The sequence below is a fragment of the Varroa jacobsoni genome, unplaced genomic scaffold, assembly GCF_002532875.2.
Source record: "Varroa jacobsoni isolate VJ856 unplaced genomic scaffold, vjacob_1.0 scaffold_291, whole genome shotgun sequence".
NCBI classification, from domain to species: domain Eukaryota; kingdom Metazoa; phylum Arthropoda; class Arachnida; order Mesostigmata; family Varroidae; genus Varroa; species Varroa jacobsoni.
The window spans coordinates 34,949-58,058 of record NW_019213193.1 but is presented as its reverse complement, the minus strand read 5'-3'; the positions used below and the strand labels follow the sequence as shown (position 1 = coordinate 58,058).

At 37.1% G+C, this 23,110-nt stretch overlaps 1 protein-coding gene and 1 long non-coding RNA gene across 11 annotated transcripts in view; one reads left to right on the top strand and one right to left on the bottom strand.

Annotated features, from left to right (window-relative positions):
* LOC111259087 (uncharacterized) overlaps positions 1 to 23,110 on the bottom strand; it is a 125,742-nt gene that overhangs the window by 78,295 nt on the left and 24,337 nt on the right. The gene's annotated exons all lie outside the window — the stretch shown is intronic.
* Positions 2,801 to 7,934, top strand: LOC111259091 (uncharacterized). The gene is made up of 2 exons (XR_002679414.2): positions 2,801 to 3,210; positions 5,924 to 7,934. It is a non-coding gene; the product is annotated as an uncharacterized LOC111259091 (long non-coding RNA).

The window sequence follows — 23,110 nt, the reverse complement described above, 5'->3', positions numbered from 1 at the left end:
CTTCGTAAAATATCTCGCATGCATTGACTAAGGAAAATAATTGGGACCATTAGTCTAGTACTCGAGCTGTATTTTAACTGCATAACATCCAAATTTTCTCAGTAGTGATTTTTACGGTCTGGTACAGCATTATCCTCGTCGAAATATGTTTCATCCGATGAAAAATAGCAATCGTACAGGAGTCTATTCTAGGGCTGACATAGCTATAAAGGTAATGTTATTTGTTTCAGAGGAGCTCGTTAATGGCATGTTCGTCTCTGTACACCTCAACGTTGAGAACTGTCAAGGTTGAAGGTGACAAAATCCTGCGTAACACATTTCATCTATGAGATGTGCTTGTTTGACCTCTTAACTTTTTACATGGCGTATCGCAATGAGCTACCTGACGAACAACATAGATTCTGATTAAATAAATTGATGTTGACAGTTTGCAAGACATTCATGAAGGCAGTAGGGAAAGCTCTACCCTATTTACGTCAGTAGGAGCGTTTAATCTTGTCTCTCTATGTGCAGTTCATGGACTCCAAAGCATTTTTTGACTTTGTAATACTGACCAAGCTCGCACCTGACCATACTGCGCGATAATGACACTGAGGTAAACAATGTAAAACAAACAGTGTGGTTCTTTTCTCGATTCTCACAAACGGTATCCTCTCACGTGCCCAACAGCAAGGTCCAGCCGTAAACATAATTTTGTATGCCGACGAGGTACGAGCAGATTCCATCTGTAACAGGCGCTTGCCCTAAAGTTCGAACAACTAATCTGTAGGAATCAGCCTTTAGATAAACGAGGCTAAGGCCAAAACGGAAACCATGAAAAGTAGAAAAGGAACAGGGCTAACAAGATATGATTTGTTTCACCAATCAATTAAACGTCGTCGATAAGTTCATTTATTAAGACCTGATAGGAGACGTAACAGGAAAGTCATTGGCGAATTAGATGACGCTAATCGTCGCTTACGGAATGCCCATAATTTAAAAAACCTGAGCTTACGAGATTGAACGTTGCCAGACGGCACCGAATCACCATTTTTAGAAATTCGCGCCAGGCTTCCATGTAACGACTCGTAACAACTTAGTGCCTTCGTTGACAGCAGCTTCAAGGCTTCAGGATGTATTCTTTTTTCTAGGGGCTAACGCACGTCGCGCTTCCATCATAATCTAGAACAGGAAATGGCGTGAGGTGACGACGTATGCTTTCTTCTAACGCCCACAGTGATCAACGGAAAGAACTATTATAGCAGCTGGCCGGTTTCACTATCCGATATGCGGTTCACGAATCAAACGATAACTTCATCTCTATATTTGTAATTTTGAACGCAGAAAAAAATGCTAGTGCATACAGCCAAGGTCGTTGAACCAACCTACTACAATTCTAAAGCTTATGTGTAAATATAAAATATCTATGGTTTTAACGCTGTATATCTGTGTACCTATGCGCTTCGTATTCTATATATATATGTATATGGAAGATATAATTATATATCTAACATGCATAGGGAACTTAAATTTTAACTTTACGCGTTGTGCCGACAACGAATTCTTCAACTACTGTATAATAAGAAGTTACCAAATTATGTTACGAGAGAAAGCTTCTCTTAGACTGCTAGATTTGACTTGCAATCAGAATTTATTTCTTTATAATCTTTACATTTTTCTAATAAGTTCATTATGTGTTAATAAGTAACTACACAAAGCAGAAGTCCAACGCAAACTAAGGTTAGCGAGATGCTATTGAGGTCACTAATCTACCATATGGTAAGTTGTTATATATATTACATGCCCCCAATTAGGCCAAATTTGCACTATTTTTCCGCTTTCCGTTAAGGAAAGCGTTGCGATAGACAGGTATTTACTGACATTTAACATAGCCACTATATTGCGAAGAATAAAAAATTCCGGAGACCGCTATGAAGAGTGATTACCGCGGGGAGGGAATAAAATTACAGTACCGGACTCTCAATCCCCCAGCTGAAACCCAGAGATGTTTTTAAGTGATTTGAGTTCACAGTTTAAATTGTTACGTTTGACTAGTTTGAATATTACCACACTCGTTAGTTGTCACGTATTATGGTGAAACTAATTTCGGCCGTACAACAGACATGCGAATTGTCGGTCTGTCGGGGCCGAAAAGTTTTAGCCTCCACGAAAATGTTAGTCCAATCAACGAATTAATAATAACAAATAGATCTATTTTTATAACAATAGTGTAAGGCTGCCAGCAATAAGGACCATTTTGCATATGCCTTCATGATTTCAAAGCTTAATGGGTTTCGAAGACTGGGCATTTGTTTGATGGTATGATCAAGCCCGGCCATCAACATAGTGTGATAAAGTAAATATAAAGTTTTTTTTTTAATCTCAAAAGTATAATTTAGGGTATTTTTTTAACAAAAAAAAACACGTGATTATAACGATTCTGTCATTCAGTCTGAGAATGTATTAAAAAGCTCTTTAGGTCAAGGGAATATCGACAAATAGCGCAAACTTTGCGAACATGACAATATAATTTGTTTAGTAGCTTCTAAACATTTCAAATATACGTATAGTATCAATAAATATTTTTGCTGTTAGAAGAAGTGAGGTTGCCCGATCAAGGGCGCCCTCCATTTCATACGATTGTTTTTTTTTACTTGTGTTATCATTCAGACAATCGCTGGAAAATCGTTCACGTGGCACTTTATTTACGCCTTAATGGAAGTCTAGCTTAATGTTTTCATTACTATTGACTATTATAGATGCAAGACAAATGCGTAGACCAAGTTAGTAAGCAATAAAGATGAACGATTTGAGCCCTAAAGTGGCGCAAACTTCTTACAAACTATCTTTCACAGAATACAAAAACAATATTTTGAACCCGTAACGAAAGTCACCAAAAATATAATAGATTTATTACATCTAAAAAGATCGATGAAAAAGGAATTTATATAACAATATAATAACACTTAGAGATTTTAAAATTAAATAGATCGTGTCGTCTGCTAGGCACGCCTATTGCTAAAGCACTGTGTACGTTCATTAGTAGTTTTGTATGCAGATAGCTCTCATTAGAAACCGTTTTCGATTGTGCAATCGTAGCGTCGCAATACTGATTATTCACAGTAGAGTGAATGTTCGAAAATGACGGGACGATAATGCTGCAGATACGAACGAATGTCATATCGCTGACAGGTGTTCTATTTAGTTGACTCTCCTATTCCGTCTCATGTGGTAACTATTAGCATTTCCGTCTATTTCCTTTTAATACTATTAAATAGCTTCTGTAGGAAAAGCGTCATCCTAGCGTAGCAGTGGCATGTCTCAAGATCTAAATATACAAATAAAAACTGACTATACTTGTTACTGTGCACGCCATAATAACTAGAATCCCTAACTGTCTTTGTGTCAGGCAAAATTTCACGAAATGTATATAGAAGAACCGTGTCAACATATCTATGATTAAAAAACCATTGTGAGTAATCAACGCAATGATTGCGTTATCGTGTAATATGAAACGCACTTGAATAAGTAATTATCGCCATGGTCTTTCCGTATATAAGTAATTGATAGCCCATTCAAATCGAACTTCAATTCCAATTTGATCTTTTCTTAAACTGTAGGCTTGTCTTGTTATCCCGCCTCGGCTTCTACCATGAACCTATTTATTTGTAAATTATAAGCCTATTTTCATCAAGCCTGTTTATTAATATGATATAGTTGTCATATATAAGAATAGTTTTGAATTCGACTAAGAACGCGTAGCTTCAGTGTAAATTATTGATTTGCTTACGGCGTAGGTCATTATTCCTTTACTATGATATATAGGGTATAAGGCAAATTTAAGCTCCATAGTGAAAAAAATTGATGATTTCGATTTTCCGGACACGTAAAATGGACGCACAGCGAATGTGCAACGTTTAAATTGAATTGTAAACGGGTATTCAAGGTGTAATTAAAGATTCTCTAATGAGGGACCTCAAGTGGAAAAACATTAAAGTAAAAAACTGTAATTAAAAATTTACAAAGGAAGACCAGAACTGTAAAGAAATAATTTGCGTTTTCTATTCCATGACAACTAACTGGCTAATTTTTAATCGCGAATTTTGATCGTTCCGCTAAAAATTCCGTCTAAAACCTCTCGCTAACTGCAGTACTCACTTGACCACCCGATCGTGGTTCTTCCATGGCTACTAAAATGATTTAAAAACTAAATATGTATAATGAAATAATAAGAAAAAATAAAATAAAAGTATGATGCGGTTGAAGAAATTAAATAAGGAAAACTTCATCTATAACAGAAAGCGAAAATTTAGTAAAAGCTTTGATGAGATTGAATGATGGCATCCATCCACAGCGTCAAAAGGAATGACTTTAAAAAAGGCAACACGAATTAACAAGCCTTAATATTTTTATTGATCACTCTAACGCTCTTAATAAAGCAATAATATGAAATTCAGCTTGCCACTATCATATTCGATTTGCTCGCGGGTACTGATATTTAGTTGAAGGCTTTCAGCGACTATAGGAATGCGTACCCGTCGGATTCTATCTATTCTAGACGCTAATTTTGTTTCTCACAAAAGAGAATTGTTGCAGATTGTCAAGGAGGTGAGAAGTAAGAATCTTGCTGGAAAGAAAGACAGTATTATAGCGGATACAAAGCGATGTGGTTCCGTCGTTACCATATTAAGATGACATTTCACTTTGGATGGGTAATGGATGATTTCTCTGTTATTTGTCCGATTTTGTATTGTACATTCAATTACATGATTATGCGGTATGAGCAATTCGATCTTTGGTCTGGTATTATTTAATGGCTCGCTGACTTCGATAGTTACCAGGCTGCACGAGCCGCGGCAGACACATAACAAAGTCCCGATAATGGTAAGATTATCTTACTCAACTATTCACAGAACACAGTTGATAACAACTCCGCGGCCTCAATTTTCGGTGCAGCGTAGCACGTATCCGTAGAGTGACTTCTATGACGACTAGTTTAGTATTCGAATACGTTATCTCATTTTAGTAGAGATAGATCACGTCGGAAGCTTTGGGCTATCCATGTTAAGACTAAATTGGAACGTATCGGATCAGTCAATTCATTAGGGACTGCGTTCGAACATGTTTTCTAATGCGAGTCGTCTCATACGGTATTCAATGCACTCATTTATGAAAGACAGGAGCTTGCAGTCAGACCATTTATTATTCTGTGATTCCCGGCGAAGTGTTAACACTGCAACGCGTGCACGCATTTATGCAGGCGGAGCATGTATTGGCACACATGCTCTGTTTACGGCTGATCGTTCAATGCTACAAAGTAGCCAACAAACTTTCTTATAGGCCGGATGATTTTATTAAAAAAAAACGCCACCAATCCTAAATAGCGTTCAACATTTAAACTTATTGAATACAAGATCTAAAGGAGACATAAATTAATTATTAAACAATCTATGCAATAGGTAAAATAAATTGATCGTCTTCTACAATCAGTTTTTAGGAATCGCGTAAACATCTCTAGTATTTAGTATCACTCGGATGCAGCACTTCAGTGCAGTTCAACATACATGTCTGTGAAGGAAATGTAATGTAATAGGAAATTATTTATTGAGGTTGTACAGCTAGCGTCTAAAATTATTTTTATTAGGCACTATGTTGTAATTGTCGTTTATTATTACCTTATTATGCAGATCAACTGCAATTATATTAATGTGTTGGGTACAGACAGGAGCTTTCAACAAAAGAGCTGATAACCTAAAACGCAAATTTACATTTAAAACATATGAAGCATAGTAGATTTGTGATGATTAAAAAAACACATGTAAGTCTGTTTATTATTAGTTTATGTATTTAGTCATGATTGTAATTCTGGCATTCTAGCTGCCATATTTAGGATAAAGTACCTTCGTAACATTTTTATGTTCATGTGTCGAATGAAATGTTGCAGGGTCTTGACAAACAAATCTTCCATCTGTTAAAAGTTTGTAGCCGTGATGATCAAAAGAAGATTATCAAGCAGTTGGGAAAGGAAGCTTCCAATTCGATAACGTAATTGGCTGTGTTGTTGAACTTGGAACTGCTAATAGCAGTCAATGAATGAATGGGTAAATGGACTATCTATTTAATTTGTGTGTAATCTTAAGGCACACAACCACAAACGCCGAGAAAATTGTTTATCTGTAGGTGGTTGCAAGTCGCTTGTTCAATTAGGCAGAAATATTATCAGGGTGAAGTAGTTAGAAATTCCTACTTCAAGAACCTTGTTGTCAAACGTAGGCCGCTGTGATCTGCGCCGTACTATTCCACTGTGAGCTTTATATTAGTTTCATGATAAAAAAAACTACGGCTAATGAGAAGGTATAATACCCCGTCCGCTTAATAATCTACATAACAGGATAATTGAGCTTGGAGCACGGAGTAAAAATCTAAACCTCCTGTACGGGCATGTGAGGCACAATCTAATACAGCAACCTTTTTTTTTGTTACTTACCTACTACATAGAACACGTCACACTATGTGATTCTGTCAAATTCGGTCTGTGGTTCACTTTTCTGCAGTAAATGAACCTCGACCATCATTTATTGTACTCTAACGTCTCCTCTATTCGGCTACTATTCCCAAGAGAACCAGACCTCAGCACGTCCCCCATAAGCACCACCACTGACCTGCGCAGTCTTACCCGTCATTCACTCACGCTGTTTCATCTCCTAAAGGGTGAAATTATAGTAAACATGTGCATGCTGTTGTATTGATGGTGGCCATATTGCTTATGACTACTCTTACTAAGTAATAGAAGATAACTTATTGAAGAAATTCAATTATATTAGATAATACAAGTCGTTGTACTTGCTGCACTCTGTTGAGATTATCATATTCAGGATTAATATGTTATATATGTTTACTATCCATTTTTACATATATAACTTGTAAGTGAAAACCGGTTGAGTTTATTCCGAGGAAACGGGTTTCCAAAATCAACACTTAGCGGTCAAATTTGTGTTTATGGCAATTCATCGAAGATTGGTGACGACGCCTTAAGCGAAAACACTGTACATGGATGGTGGAAACATTCTAAAAACAAAGAGTGCTGAAAACCAGTCGGGAGGTGACCAGATTTCGGTATATAAAGGACAAGAACGTTTTGCCACATCCGAGATGGTTTTTCATGAAAGCGGAGCTTGGAGCCTGAGGACCCTGTCGGTTAAGAGTGACATTTCACATTTAACGTATTACAAAATCATAACCCAATTAATAAAAATGAAGAAACTAAGCAAAGTAGGCTCCCCTATGAATTGAGTCCATGCCAGTTCGAAATGCGTGTGATGCATCCTATGTGCAATTTGCAAAGCTTTAATCAACAAAAGACTCGCTTTGAGTATGGAGTCGCTCTAAGCGAAGCGTGGTTCAGTCTTCACTTTCAACCGAAGAAGGGCCAAGTGAGAGAATAGCATCGACCTAAGGAGGAATCGAATTTGGTGGCGGTATCGAGTTAGTTCGGACATAAGGTGATGGTAGCACTTGGCAACAGACATCAGAAGTATCTGCAATTGTCACGTTTTTATCTAAAATGAAATAAAGAATACAGCCTAGTACCTTGAGGGACTCATAGACCGTAGCCACGTTAATCGAAAACACGCAGTGTAGTTGATGATAACGCCGGACCTCATCATTGTACCTCAATTTTTTTTCCGGGTTGAGCAAAGGAATATCCGATGTTGACCTCAACCCGCTTATTCTCTCTAAGTCTGTGTAATTACGAAGCCTTCCATGCTCTAGAAAGGGCATCTAATGAGCAAGCATAGCCCACTATCGATTTATTTTTCCGAGAAACCATAAATAGAATAATTACATATGGGAACGCCAATAGTAAATATATGGTTGTCGAAAGTACCGAAACGGTGGAAAAGTATGTAAAAAATAAAGGTGAATAGCCCAAAACTTATATTAAAAATCATCAATCTAGCCCAATTAATTCAAAAGTAGTTCATCTAATATGCATATACATATATACCGTAGTCGAAAACTTTTCTGGTAATACCATAATTACGTCACAGTCAAAATCATGTGGTTTATGAGCGAAAAATTGTAACGAACAGTTTTTGCGACTCTCTATTAAAGATAAATTAACACTATTAAGAGACCGAGACGAATGATAGCCTGACGTTATAAAATCCGCGCTGTACGGCGGATTTTATAACGGAAATTTCTTATCTAAGTTATCTAGATTATTTGCCGGGTAGCTAAAGATACATGCGTTTTGGCATTGCCATGGTAGTACACAACGCCTTTTCCGTTCACCAGCTTCAGTCGATTTTTTTCTGAATGTAGACATGTGAATCAGCGGTTTTGCCTGGCGGCCGCAACCTTTCGTGTATGATTCCTTCCTAATCTCACCAAATACATAGCATCACCTCCTGATTCCTAAGTCTGGGTTTTGCCACAGACTCTTATCAACTTTTTTTCGTAATTCGTCGACCAATACGAGGAACATCAGTCACATTGAAATTTCCAGAACGAAAGCGATAAGACCATTTTTGGGCCATTTCTTCTAGTTACGCATTTTAACCATGAACAGTACAAATATTTTTAGGCCAGAGCAGCATTTGTGCTTTTATCATAGTAAAATTGTGAAATATAGGAGTTTCTTATTTTTTTTTATAGAAGCTTTATTAATCTACAAGGCTTTCTATTTTATGTGTGAATAATAGTATTCCAACAATTTTTACACATTTGCTACTATCAGATCGCAAACCCAACGCTGATACGCGCGACTCGTATTATTTATGATATGCGACTTTAACGCCATCTAGCTAGAAAAACTTTTGTGACTATCCAGTATATATACAGAGTGTCCCAAAAAAATAGATACACTGCTTAATCGATACTAACTTTACAGCTCTTCTCTTTTTCGGGTGCAATTAAGATGTTTTATAAATTAAAAAAAAAAGAAATTTTATAAATGATTTATAAAAATTATAAAAATAACTTATGAAAGTGTAGCAGAAGTGCAAAGACAATATCGCAGGGAGTTTCACGAAGATCCGCCAGCGTCACTTACAACTATTTGGATAAAAAGTGAGTTCAAAACGAATGCAACTGTCAGTACGTTTATAAAAAACGCTGTAGAAGACAAAGAACATCAACGAGCTCCACCAGATAAGCAAGGGTACTGCAGTGTTATAAGGAAACATGCCGAGAATCAGGAAAAAAATTGTGTCGCGAACTTAGCATCAGTATTCATCGCAATTTAAGACTTCATAAAAGGAATCGATATAGTCCAACAGTGGTCCATTGTCTGCGCACTGGATTAAATGCTACTGCCATGGACTTAAAACCAGAACGTCTTCAGCTCTATTCTGGCCATGTAAATTAATTCAAATATTTGTTCATAAAGTAGATCATTATACATTTGCACACTCTATTAATAAAGGTTATTTGGAACAATTTTGAGAATGATATGGAAGAATGTAGACAGAACGTCTAGTTTTTCACGAAGATTATTTCGAAAGACGAAGCTAAATTTAAATTAAATAGCAAAATTAATCGAAATAATAATCCATGTGTTACACAGGAACACCATATAAATATAGCAGCGGTCACAGTGTTATGTGGTACGCCAAGCAAAAGAAAAGCACTGTACTGTCAAAAAAGAATGCTCCTTCTTTTTCGATAGTGCAGTGACTGACGCCAATTAACTTCAGTTAACTGCAAGAACGAACCTGTACTAGCCCGCATTCAGGAAAACTTCTACGAAGATGATAAATTCAATTTCCACCGCCAGAACACCCGCGCATTATCATCCTGATGTACGAACACATCCTGACGATAATTTTTCAAACAGATGGGTCGGACCAGGTAGTCCAATAGATTACCCAGCGCGTTCGGCAGATGATGTCAATGGGCTTTCTCTTGTTGGAGTATTTTCGCTATAAAGTCTACGCTAGAAAATCGACGAAATAGAAAAATTCACATGCTGCGATTGAGTAACGATGCGTAGCAATATGACACAAAATGTTTGAAATTTACCACTTCGTAGCAGTTGTTATCGGCAATGCTTTTGCCAAACAGTGACAACATTTTTGAACATCTAAAGTAGAACACTAAACTTTAAATGTTAATTATATGTAAATAAAAACTAAGGTGTTACTCATCTAAATTGAATATGTATTTTTTTGGATACTCTGAATATATATATAAAGTGCGCTAAGGTGAGCAACCTCATTTAGGAACTTCTAAAACCGCGCAACATATTTATTTGAACTTGGTATGGTATATAGCCTTGTCATTGGAATATTATGTCACTGTTACTTAGCTTGAATGCATGCGCATAAGTAAATGTTATATTCGATTTTGCAAAAATAGTAGAGTGTCTTAACTAGGCCCAATCTGCTGGAGAGTTACCCACACACACAAACCCATATACTATCATCTCATATATATTTCGATTACAAGTTTATGTACTTCTATCTAAACGTTGTTGATTGACAACATACGTTGATTCGTTTACGCAACGAATATGTCCCTAACTTATTTATTGTGGCAGCACTTTCAGGCTTGTTCTCCGCAACAGATGCACAAACTATAGAAAGTAAGCAAGAAAAGCTTCACTGAGATGTTAGGGTCAGGTCAGCTCAACGCTACGTGCATTGTGGGTCGGAATAGATTATATACTAAATTAAATCTAATATGTGACAAAAAGCTAACTACGTTTTGTAACTGTAAATGATCGAGTTATTTATAATGTGCACTACCATACATAATAATATGACTACGATACTATAAGAAGCGTACCACAGTTGCGGCGATGATTGTGACAGATGAAAACATGAGGCAGGCTGAAACGCTTTTCTTAATTATTTGAATATGTGTGTCTCAGCTCACCTTGACACTTATTTGTTTTTTAGATATATCTCAATTTTAAAGAAATCTGAATTAGATAAAACAAAATATGCATTATAAACCAGAAGAACACGCGGTTTGACTGACATTTACTGCACATCCGAATCACATAATATATTACCGTTTAACAGATAAAATTAATATAAACATTATAATTATTATTAAACAAAGATTAATGGCGAATAGAGAAAGACACGTTTGCCTAAATTTAGAAATCTGATTTCGTCGGCTTTACTTTGTGACATTATAGGGTTGTTTGCGAGCACGCCAGAGCTTAATGACTACCCACGTAGTATCAAATTTGGGCAGTATATTTGCAATGTGTCTACCCAAAGCTATTTTATATTAGCCCACTTTCTTCATAATCTGTTATGTCAAGTTTTATATGCATTATATCATACAATAGTACACCGTAAAATGCACTGTTGTGTTTTAACAAATTTACAAAGAGGTAACTTTGATCATTACGGAAGTCATTGTTCTGAACATTATATAAACTGTTATTAGTGTTAAGAGCAGTGTTTCCATCTTATTTACTACCTTACACAAGGACATTTTATTTTAACGGTCACGTGATTTTTTCTGCTTATATTCGGTCTATTTCTGGATTATTTTGTCTTTTTTAGTACATCATCTTGGTACGCGTTACGGTCATTTTTCAGCATTTTTAGAAGCGTCGCAGCTCTCTTGTTCAGTAAATCCGGGGAAGTGCGAAAAGAAAGAGGACGTAGTAAACCAGGGTGGTTGGTGAAAAACGGACTCATGGCACGGAAACAGAAGTGGGCCACTTTTCCCGAAGTACAAACTTTTTTTCTTCTTCGTTCCTATTGCAGGGTGCTGATTAGGCTGTCGATTCCTCAAGCAATGATAACCGCTTAGCGCAAGTCTAAGCATAATGCCCTTCGTCCGTCTATTCTTTGAAAGAAAAACGAAGAAGCCTCAGAAGTAAGGACCAGAAATATATATGACGTACGAAGTGCGTAACAGAAAGAGAGGCGCATTATCTGCCAACTTGATTGCGGTTTGTAAAGCTGTGTGGTGCGTCACTGATAGTTTCGCGCAACTGAAGGGTAATGGTGAAAAGCTCGTTCGCGAACATATGAATGAAGAAAGATAAAGAACTTCCGTTGCCAGTACCGGAGTACTTTTATCTTTTTGTACCTTTAAAGCGGACTAATATCATATTTATTATAAAGATCTATTTATATTATCTAACGTGTAAGATAAAGCTGTTGCTTATATTCCACTTGGGTGTAAGGAGATTTATAGGAGTCTGAACATACTTTGCTTTAGGTAAAAGTGATGACTTGACACATAGCAATTTACTTCGTAAAAACCTAGCTGTGGTTTATTACGTATTTAGGCTCTTTCTCTTATCCTTTGCCCTGTGACGTTTAAGCCCTGTCCACAATAAATGTTGTCTTGTATGGCGCGTTTGATCGCTAATACTCGCGTGTTAGCTAGAGTCACATTGTCAGCTCTATCAAATAGGAAAAACCTCCTCCTACACTGACCGCGACTATGCTCCATAGTTAAGGTTTATTTTCCCATTTTCATTAGGTACTCCTCCTTTAAATTGAGGATATATATATATACATATATATATATATATATATATATATGAAGCCTTGTTGCGGTAAAGTGTTTACAATTTCGAGACTCCTACACTGTATTTAGATATTTTCGGTGTATGAAAAATAGTACAATTTTATATCGTAGAGACGTCTGGCTTTATTGGGTCCGTTTGTCATGACTGACACTGATTTCACTAAGCGTAAGGTTCAATGCTGAAGATTTGCAAAGCTAATTTAAAGGAGCAGCATTATAAAGATTGCTTTAATCCGAATACAAATGCTTTAGTTTGAAATGTCGTTCAAAACGCAACCATCAATGCATTCAAGTCAGTGTGAAAACTATGCCAGATTATTTTCCTTAAATTTGCAAATTAGCTTTGTTTCCTATGATTTCTTAGGTTTGTGAAAGTTATTATACATCACTTGGATACTTGTTCATGGATGTAGTTGAAAGAGTCCACATTGGCTGAACTCCAAGAAAATTGTGTGTCAGGAACGTCACGCTCGTACTACAAGGAGATAAGACTCCATTTCTGTCTTATGCAGTTGTTAAATTCAATTCAGTCTCAATTTAATCGATTGCAGTTGGGTAGAGAAAGGGGGAGCTTCTCTACCGAATACTCTTGCCATTTGTCTCACCGGATCCATTACCCGATTAATCGAGCGTAAAATCGGCACTTTTGTAATCGGGCTCAAGCTACTGTCGAGGTGAGCCGATTTGACGACATCAGATATCAATCGGCCCTTGCCGTTCTGCTCTCCTATCGCTATGGCATTTTCCGTCGTCTATTGCTCTCTCAAATGACAGTCACGAAGCAATAGAACTAACGGACCGTTATTGTAGCTCTATGCGTTACTTTTCGTCTACTTCATTGCCAGATTGTCGAAAGATGTCGCAATCGACCCACCTTTATTCGAAGGCGAACAATTTACTAACGACGACATATGAGATGTCAATCAGCAAAGTAGGTAGAGAGTTATAAGTATAGAGCGTCACTCCTCATATTGTCGGAGGAGTCCCCTATCCATACTTTTGATTCTGAATTCGACCATCCGAACACCCGCTCATCCGGTATGGATTATTGGTTGGGACGAGGTTGTTCTCCTGGACATGTCGAGGCGCGCGTGCATCTCCGTGCAACAGATGGCGGTAGCAATGCGGGTTGAAGTGATGGTATGACACTATCAAATCAATCTGTAGGTACGTCGGCTGAGTACGTACATATGTGAATACATTAATGTTATAATTAGACCTGTCACTTATTGCACACTTTATGTGACTTCATTTTTGTATGATGGCACAATTGTTGACAATCAATAAGCGAGGTTGGTATATCAGATTTAATGATAGACTTCATGTATGAAAAAATAATCTTTTATTGATTTAGTCTGCCTTTGCTGACTACTGCATGGGAAATTTTTAAATTATCAAGTGCGTGGACCTTGCACTCGTTTACGGTAAAGATCATATTGCATAAGTGAGACATATTAAAAACAAAATATTCTCAAAGCCCAATAGTAGTGTTTGTATATATAAAAGAACTTCACGTTAGCAGTATATGTACTAAAGTTTTTAATATGGTAAACTGGTTATTTTTCGATCAAGCTTGTAACTCCTTATTTGACCTCTTTCGTTAGATTTGAGTAAGTGCTTTAATCAGCAATAGATGAAAAACTTTTATTTAACACCTGAATGGTGTACGGTAACAAAGATTGTCAAAATAGTCGTCTTCTAAGTTTTACTACCTAGGCAGGTTACAATGACTCTTTTAGTAGAACAGTAGCGTGCCACGGTCATCTTATTCGAAAGTCACTAATATACTGGTCATCTCGTTTAAGTATGTTTAGGCGTCTTTTTACGCGAAATAATTTACGTTGTGTGTACAGCTTCAAGATAATAAAAACCCCTAACTGCACTATTTGTTTTATCTATTTATTAACTTCTGGTAACTTGTTATTATTAACAACAAAATGTAGAACTGACATTGTGCGATATGCCATCAAAATTGGGCCTGTTGCGGCAACTGAGCAAGGGTTAAGTTGCAGGGTGGACGTCACTCAATAAAATGAAACAGAAGCGGACTAACGCTCTGCCATTGGTGTCTTTGACTAAATGGAGTGAATTGTTCAGTTGAATAAAAATTGAATAAAAAACACCGAACAAAGTGCTTAGTAATATGGAATATTATGAATCTGACGAGCTTAAACGAAAAACGGATGTACCGTTGCGACTTTCATTTTCACTTACGCATAAGTTATTGATGGGTTTGTATCTATCAAGATACCTAGGTTCGGCATAAAAGTCAAACAAAATTAAATTTTTTCTATCGCTCTACGGGCACTACGCCCCCAAGAAACGTATTAGTCGTGAAAGGATTCACGAGCCACGATAAAATAACTGCGAGAAAAAGATAGGATTTTTCATCCCATTCAATGGGTTGTTCAGAAAAACATCGCCTTTTCTTCGAACAACTAATAAACAATATTCAAAGAACAGACACATTAACAAATTACAGTATCGGCCTACAAAACATCAATAGTTTCGCCACATCACTGTCATCGATTGACCCTCGATATTCCTGTGCCTGAGCTTTGAGAGCCTTCCGAATCAAATATATCGGCATCATTATACATGCAGCCATTTGCAATAGCATACCAGGAAACGGTGTTACCAACCTGCAGCATTTCAAGTCTAAGCTTATCTAAATACATAGATTTCAACGAGTTCCTAGCAAATTTCGTTGTCAAAAACTAGAATCAAATTTAGGCCGTGTTTATTATACGAAATTTAGTAGGCAATATCAGTTTCACATATTTCCGTTAACTGGAGTCAAATCTTGGACGTACCTATTATTTCCTTAGCGGGTAACCTAATTTAGACAATCAATCCAGTTAAAATATGAATCGCTCGATTGTGGTTAGCTAGTGCTCAAAGTGACTACTCTACCTGATATCGAGCGCGAACAAAGCGACAACTGTGTTGTTTCGAGTTTGAATCATCTTATTTGCTATACGAGAACGTGTCGAATGCAGACATTTAAACCGCTTCACGTTGCACATAATAACACCGTTTATTTTATTTGTCAAAGCTTCTGTTATACTCATGTATAAGTTTATGTTCATATATCGCCCCATATTGAACACGAACGGGGCAGTTCCTCTGCCCCCGCGGTTTATCTTTTGTAGATATATCAGCTCCTACACTTACAAGGAGGCCGCCTGGTCAGTAAGTAGCGTAACTTATCTTCGTAAAATTCCGCTGCATAGGATATCATTCAACGAACGGACCGATTGGTTGAGTAAACGGGGATTTTTCATGCTTTTTTCGCTGTCTCAAAATTTTATGCAGTGATATTATTGTTATCTCATATATGGTTTTTGACTCGAATGCTATTAACTCGATACATTTAAACAATACCACCAATTACCTCGTTTAGATATCGAACATATAGAAAGCTACGTTGATTTGCCCTTCGCGTACATTACAAGCAATAACCTGTCTTATAAAATCGATACAGCCTACATTAACTAAGGGTTTTGTTTATATGGTTTTGTGCAATTTTCAACCGACATCTGTTCAATAACCAGTTCCCATAATAGATTCCATAACGAAGTGATTGCACATACTTGTGGTATTCACGCAAAGTACTATGTTTCCATTTTGCCTATTTATCTATATGTATCGCCCTCTTTACTAGACGTACCTCCGCGTTATATCCGGAGGTACGTCTGGTAAATCGCATCGAGCGGCCTCCTTCGCGTAAAAATTATGCGTACATCAGAGCAGATCGGCGTTTAATGGTTCCAATTTTACGTCTAGTGTTGCTCTCAAGCATATAGACTTTTATTCATAAAGTATAATCATGCTTATTATTATTACTATGCAGTTCACATTGTCCAGTAAAATTTGAATATATCACCGGATTGAGTTAACTTTGCTTATGTTTACCGTATGCATTACTGAAAGAAATGTTTTTTACTATACTCTTTGCTTACCATTTTCCACTATAAAGACCATTTACTAAACACGCTCATACTAACAAATATATTCTTTCTTCATTCAAAATACATTTTTTGTAGATACATATTACACTTAGTGTGGTATACGTTGTGTTGTCAACATTACGATTGTCCCTAGTTAATTTTTTAAGATTTTTTTAAACAAACCTAAAAATGAATGAGCTTGTTCTGGTTATAATTCGTCTTATTTGTTTGACAGTACAAGGAAAATATTATAAACAGTTGCTAGTGTTAAACAACAATAGACAATATTAGCTACAGTAGGCGTGTATCATTTTGTGTTACCAATGTAGATAGACTTCTTAAAACTAAATACATAAGATAAAAAAAACTTTCGGCTTTAGCTTTTCTTAGCAGCAGTTTTTAACGACAATCTGTTGGCAAGTAAGGCGTCATAGTTTCGTCATATAAAACGATTCATTTTACTCTTTACGGACTAGGCATGTTTGTATGAAAGTATTGTACCATTACAAAGTGCTCTGTGACAATCATATATCTTCTACACATTTTCTACACATCGTGTCTTTACACGAGAAGAATAAATTATGCCACTCCTTGGTTTCAAAAACGCATGGTATATACGATCTTGTCATAATCCAAAAGCGCAACCCTAATGCATGATAGATCAGAAATACTTAATATTGAGAAGGAAATCGCTGGCTAGAGTGAAGTCTACCGTATTTTGGACACTTGCAGGCCTTTTCTTCCAGGCCAGCAGCACTGCAAAGTACAAAAAAATTCCCCAATTTTGAGAGTGGCCACCATTTTCACCTGCACAAAATCGAACTGATTCAAACTTCCATTCAAGATACTAGTGATGTCTACTGCAGTAAGAAGCTCAACGTCTTTGACCAGAGTGATTATACTTCATCTGTGCCTTACCGCAAAATCAATAAGGCCATGAAACGTGCGTACAGATAGATGGCTTGAATACAATACCGTTACCTAGAACATGATTTATCTGCGAGGTATGTCTACTGCCAGAAATATCAACATTTCATTTGTATTTAAAGGACAAAAATAAAAGCTGCATCTACTGTAAACCTCCGTATAAAGATACGTGGTTCTGAATAGCTCACTTATAATGTCAGAGAATATTAAATCAGCAATAAACAGGGAACCGATGTGTCCCTATGCAACGTAAATACGGGCCATTTACGTGACATTTGCATAACAAGCACTTATACATGAAAAAAAAACTACCACAAGTTATGTCAGCCATTTTAAAACAGACTTTCCTAGTACTATTAGGCATACCGACTTTGATAGATCTAAATCGCTCTTTTTTTTTATTTAGCTGTATCCTACCGCAAAGCATTCGATATTCAAAAAGCAAACGGTAAAACTATTAGGGTCCTCTATACATTTTTGGAACGGGCGTGTTCCATTAAATCTTTTGACCTCATCCTTTTACTTCATCATATTCTACTTGTTAAACCACGCTATCCAAATTTAAAGCTGTCAGTGTGAATATCCATATCATATAAGATAAAATCAAATTTGGGCCGCATTCATTTTGCTAAAAATTGCTACTTTTGCGAAAGTATTGGAGATGTCAAATCAAACAAGTTTGTTCAAAGAAGCAGTGTGTCAGCAGTTTCGATAAAAGCCGGTCCAACTTCATCGGATATGCTACAACGCTATATCGACCTTGTTTGTGAGCCAATGCGAATTGCTAATCCGATCGATACAAGGCAACAAGAAGGAAAGAATTCTCATCGCTTCCGACTATCTGCCCGGGCTATATCCCGGTGCAAACTTTGCGCTAAACTATGTACATTGAAATGAGAACCGAATAAATGGGTCACGTCTAGGTAAAATGGGTTTCATTGAGCTGGCATGTACGCCGGAGAGAAAGCGAGTTTCCTGTTAAAAAGTTTGCCTACGTACGTAAATCGACTTTGTTACAGGCACCGCGGATTCAGGTGAATCAATCACTATGAGAGGGAACGTCAAAAGATCGAAACGGAAAGAGAAGCAGCTCTACGCGTTCATGGCTGTACCTGACAATCTTCTGTCACTAAAAATCTTTTCTTTGTACACAATAATTTTAGAATTTCTTAAGGTCCATATTTTCGTCGGGCTATCAGGATTCACCTACCATTCACCTAGTCTGCAGCTTAAGTTTGAAACTTTACTTTCTAGCGTAGCCATACCTTTATAGTGATTATGCTATAGTTTCATTTTTGACATACATAACCGCAGGTTCATTGGGATGCAATTATATATTTGAGGATATGCACTTGTCTAATTTATTACGTGACTTGATTTAGGTTCACTATAGCGGTAATTGATCCAACATCGGAATTGTAGTCAGAATTGTTTTCAAGGACACCAAAGTCCGATACCAGCTTCTCTTTACGTATTTTGTATCACATAGTAAAGCAGCGAAGTGGATATATATGCGTTGTTTTGATCAATTATTTCGTGCCATTTTTCTAATAACACCATAATTACATCATTGTTGGGCGTGAAAAATTGTCACAGGAGAGATTTGCGTCTGTTCATTGAAACCAAAGACATACAGACTGAAATAGATGACAGTCTGACGGCACAAGATCCGCACTATACGACGTATAAAATAAAATGTCCCATATAAGCTATCTAAATTATTAGCCGGGTGTAGCTGGCCTAGCATTTTTACGAAATAGGACAATGTTTTTTGTTCACTAGTTCCGATCGATTTGTGTCAATTGTTTGTTCTAACCTGCTTAACTGTTAACAATAGAAGTCCGAATCAATTGCTCTTCTAGGCAGCGGCAACTTGTAGTGCAGGATTCCTTACCAAACATATGACATCACCTTCTTTAGTGCTATTCCAACAGCCTGCCACAGATTGTGGACCATGTTGTTCCTTTTAATTTTTGCACTATTACCGTATATGATCCACCTCTGATCACCCGTGATTAATCGTTTCAGAAATGGCTCCGTCTCGTTGCGTTTCTGTAGAGTTTCATAGATGCATGAGAATATAGCACATGGAAGTGAATTTTTTAGCGTCAGTTCGTGTTTTTTTCTAAGCGTCAAACTTTTTTCTAGTCCGTTTTTTTCGAACTATTGAAAACTGTCTGGTGGTAGATACTTAGTTTTTTGGAGGCATCTTAGCTAGTTAGTAAATTCTTACGTACTTATTCGTAACAGATTGATCAACTTTTTCGTAATTGGTCGGCCATTATGAGGAATGTATATTGATCACAAATCGCACAAAATTTTGTGTGTCTTTATCTTAATGACATTGTAAAATATCTTTTGCGCCAGACCTTTTGCGTACATTTCACCCAGTGTTAAGGCTTCTACTATAGGTGCGAATAGAGGCATTCGAACAGTTCTAGCCAATTTACTGCTGCCACATCTGAACTTCCAGGTAGTATCAACGCTGGTCTGATATGACTCCTATTACTTAAGATACGTGACTTCCAAGCCGTCAACTTAAAAAAAATCGGTTAATACTTTTTCAACGACTCAATATATTACGCTATTATAATAAAATCCAGCGGACTTTTAAATTTAATAAGTTTTGAATTAAGCGCTGCTAACTTGCGAAATTTCGCTTTTAAATATTCCGGTGTTATCAAAATATGTAGGTGAAAGCCGACTGAGTGTATTCCAGGAGAAATGAGCTCAGAAGGAAAAACACCTTTGTCTCGAAAAACAGCGCTTAGTTATCAGGTTTTTATTACCTGAATGCCCCGCTGCTCCGGAAATTTTTCGTAATTGGAAATGCGTTTATTGTAATCCGCATGCAATCTACAAAGTTTTAATTATCAAAAACCCGCTTGGAGTATGCAGTCGCTATCTTTACTTTTAGCCGGAAAGATACCAAGCAAGTGACTGGCATTGCCCCGGTCAGAAATCGAGTTCGGTAGCATAAGCTTATGGTAGTACTTAATATAGATATCAGAGGCGTCAATTGGAAGCGTGCAGTCCGACTACAAGTCGAGACCTTATGGCCATGCCTCAGTTACTTCTAGCGTTGAACAAAAAAAAATATTCAAGGTTAGCTTTCAGCCGCTTATTTTCCCGATCTGTGTTAGTGCGCTTACGAAGCTTTCTATGCTTTAAAAAAGTAACTTGCGTCGATTTACTAAGAGAAGACAGAGATAGAGAAATTGCGTATGGGAACGTGAATTGTTGGTACGTAACTGTCCATAATTTGCCAGTGTGTGCGGGAGGTAAAGGAAAGTGCCACTTAAGCTAATGAATTTAGCCCTACCAGTTTGAAAGTTATTCAGTTTCTTGTATATAGCTTGTAATAGTTTAATAAATAAATCTCATGGCGCCTCTTTTAATGTACCCATTCTCTGATGGGCACATCATTTGACTGTTGAAGCCTATACACTTCGGTTCTTGGTTCAGTAGAGAGTCTCGTCATTGTAATCCATGATAGTGATGAACGTATTGTGCAGGGGTTGCAAAAAATTTTCAAGTACCTTATGAAACACGTTTCGAATGAGAAATGTTTATTTAACGTGCTCACAGTTCTGCTCCTAAAAGTTAATCCGTTTCCTAGATAATCTAATAATTAAGGACGCACCAATTAGTAACTGTTTATGCAGTAAACGAAATTAAGTTATTCTTATTACAGACGTAAGTCTGTAATAAGAATAGAGCGCCTAACCTAATTTGCTGATTGTGAAACTTCATCAGAAATTATTCAGTTATTTTGATGTTGCCGATATTACTACAGTTTTGTAAAATTTGCATTGTAATGACATATTATAACTGATCGTATAGCATAACAAAACGAATAGGTCTTCCTAAAACGCATAGACAGCATAATATGTAAACTATTACGGACGTATTCACAGTCGTGGCCAATCAAATCAGACCATCGAAGTTTTACACAGTGCCGAATTTCGTCGAAGTTACCACTCTTTGAAAGTTGTCTCCTTGTTTTTTTCTACAGTTAGCACATGTGATAGCATTGACGTGATAATTTTTGTGGAAAAAAGAAACTTACTATCGTGCAATGGCTGTTGACCATAACATTTATCAATATTCGAGCAATTATTGAGAATTAAGCCAACCGATTTTGTTGTTTTCCGTTCATGCAGAGGCATATATGGCTGTATGGCAAGTAGAAACCCATAAGGTAAAGAATAAGATGCCTCTGCCATAAAGAAAAATGGGCCACAAATCGGAAATGGTGCATAACGCACCGGAAAGGGAAATCTGTTTAGGAATGCTATAAAGAGACTCGTTCGTAACGATTTCTGAACCGCAGCAGAAAATTGCAAAAATCTCGAAAATACTGTGTCTATAACGACTCTTCAATATCGTCTCGGAATGAGCGGTTTTAACTGTTGTAGACTAACCAAGGAGCCTCGACTAAACTATGCACAGAGGTATGCGCTTTTCAAATAAGGTTCCAAAATTGGACAGTTGAAGGCTCGGAAAAGTCTGCTTTTCAGGACTTAGGTAGTAACGCTCAACACGTCCTCAGGTATTCTAATAAAAGATCTTACAAAGTCTGTGCGATCTAAAAGGGACAAACCCTAAGCCGAATAATGGTTCTCCCCCGGGATTTGCCTAAATTTCATCGACAAAATTATGAAAAATGTCAGTATAGTGAGGCACTTCAGGCAAAAATGGTGTCCCAAATGCAAAAATAGTTTCTGGACGAAAACTATGTGAGTATGCATGACAAGTCACTATGTCATATGACAACAAGGCGTGTCTCTGACGTGTTTATTGCTAAAGGTGTTCAGGTTGTACCACAGCTTAGAAACTCATCCGACTTGAATCCCATTGAAAACGTGCGGCATTATGATAAAGGGCGAGTTAGGGCCTGTCAAGAGATCGCGGATATGCATTCGGAACATGCTAAACCGAGTTTCAACAGTGATCATAGTTAGAAGTAAGTGGATCGAATACTAGCCTCTGTAAATATCTTTCTTTGCATAGCAATTTTCGTATGATTCTCCAGCGATGATTACCTCTTAAACAAATGATAAATGGAACAGTGCCTTTGAACACCCGCTTCATTCGCCAGACGTGGCTAACGAACTTTTTTTTGGGGGGGGGGGGGGGGTATCTTAAATACAAAGTCTACGCCATAAAACCGACAATACTGGAAGATGGAAGGAACACATAATTTATATAATTCTCCAATATCTTAAGCTTTTACTTAGTACACGGTTGTACATGGTCGACTAAAAACAATGACATCTGATAATGCCGCTGATACGCTGTTGCTTCACCCAGTCCAATCAAATTCTGTAACGTCAAGATTAACGGACTGTAACATCAGAATATAACTGATCCATTTTTCTAGCATAGATTCAGTTGACTTTCGAATAGTGACAACAAAAGGACGGTTACTTGTATGCAGACCTTCCCTTCTTACTTTGGCTTATTCACATGAACTCTGGGGAGAAATAATTTGCTTTCAGAAATTTCACGTAACTGAGATTCAAATAACGTATCGAACGATAAGTGATCAAAAAACTAGCTTAGCTACTCGATATATAGCTCGTAGCAGCACGCATATATAGAAGTGCTTCGAGGAGTTGATCGAACACGGCACAAAAAACTCTATTAAGAAAACTCCGCTGCCATAGTTCTTTCTGGTTTTATGTTTCATGCTTAGAACGCTACCGTTTTGAAATCTTATGCGGCACCATTTAGCAGAATCTTTATAT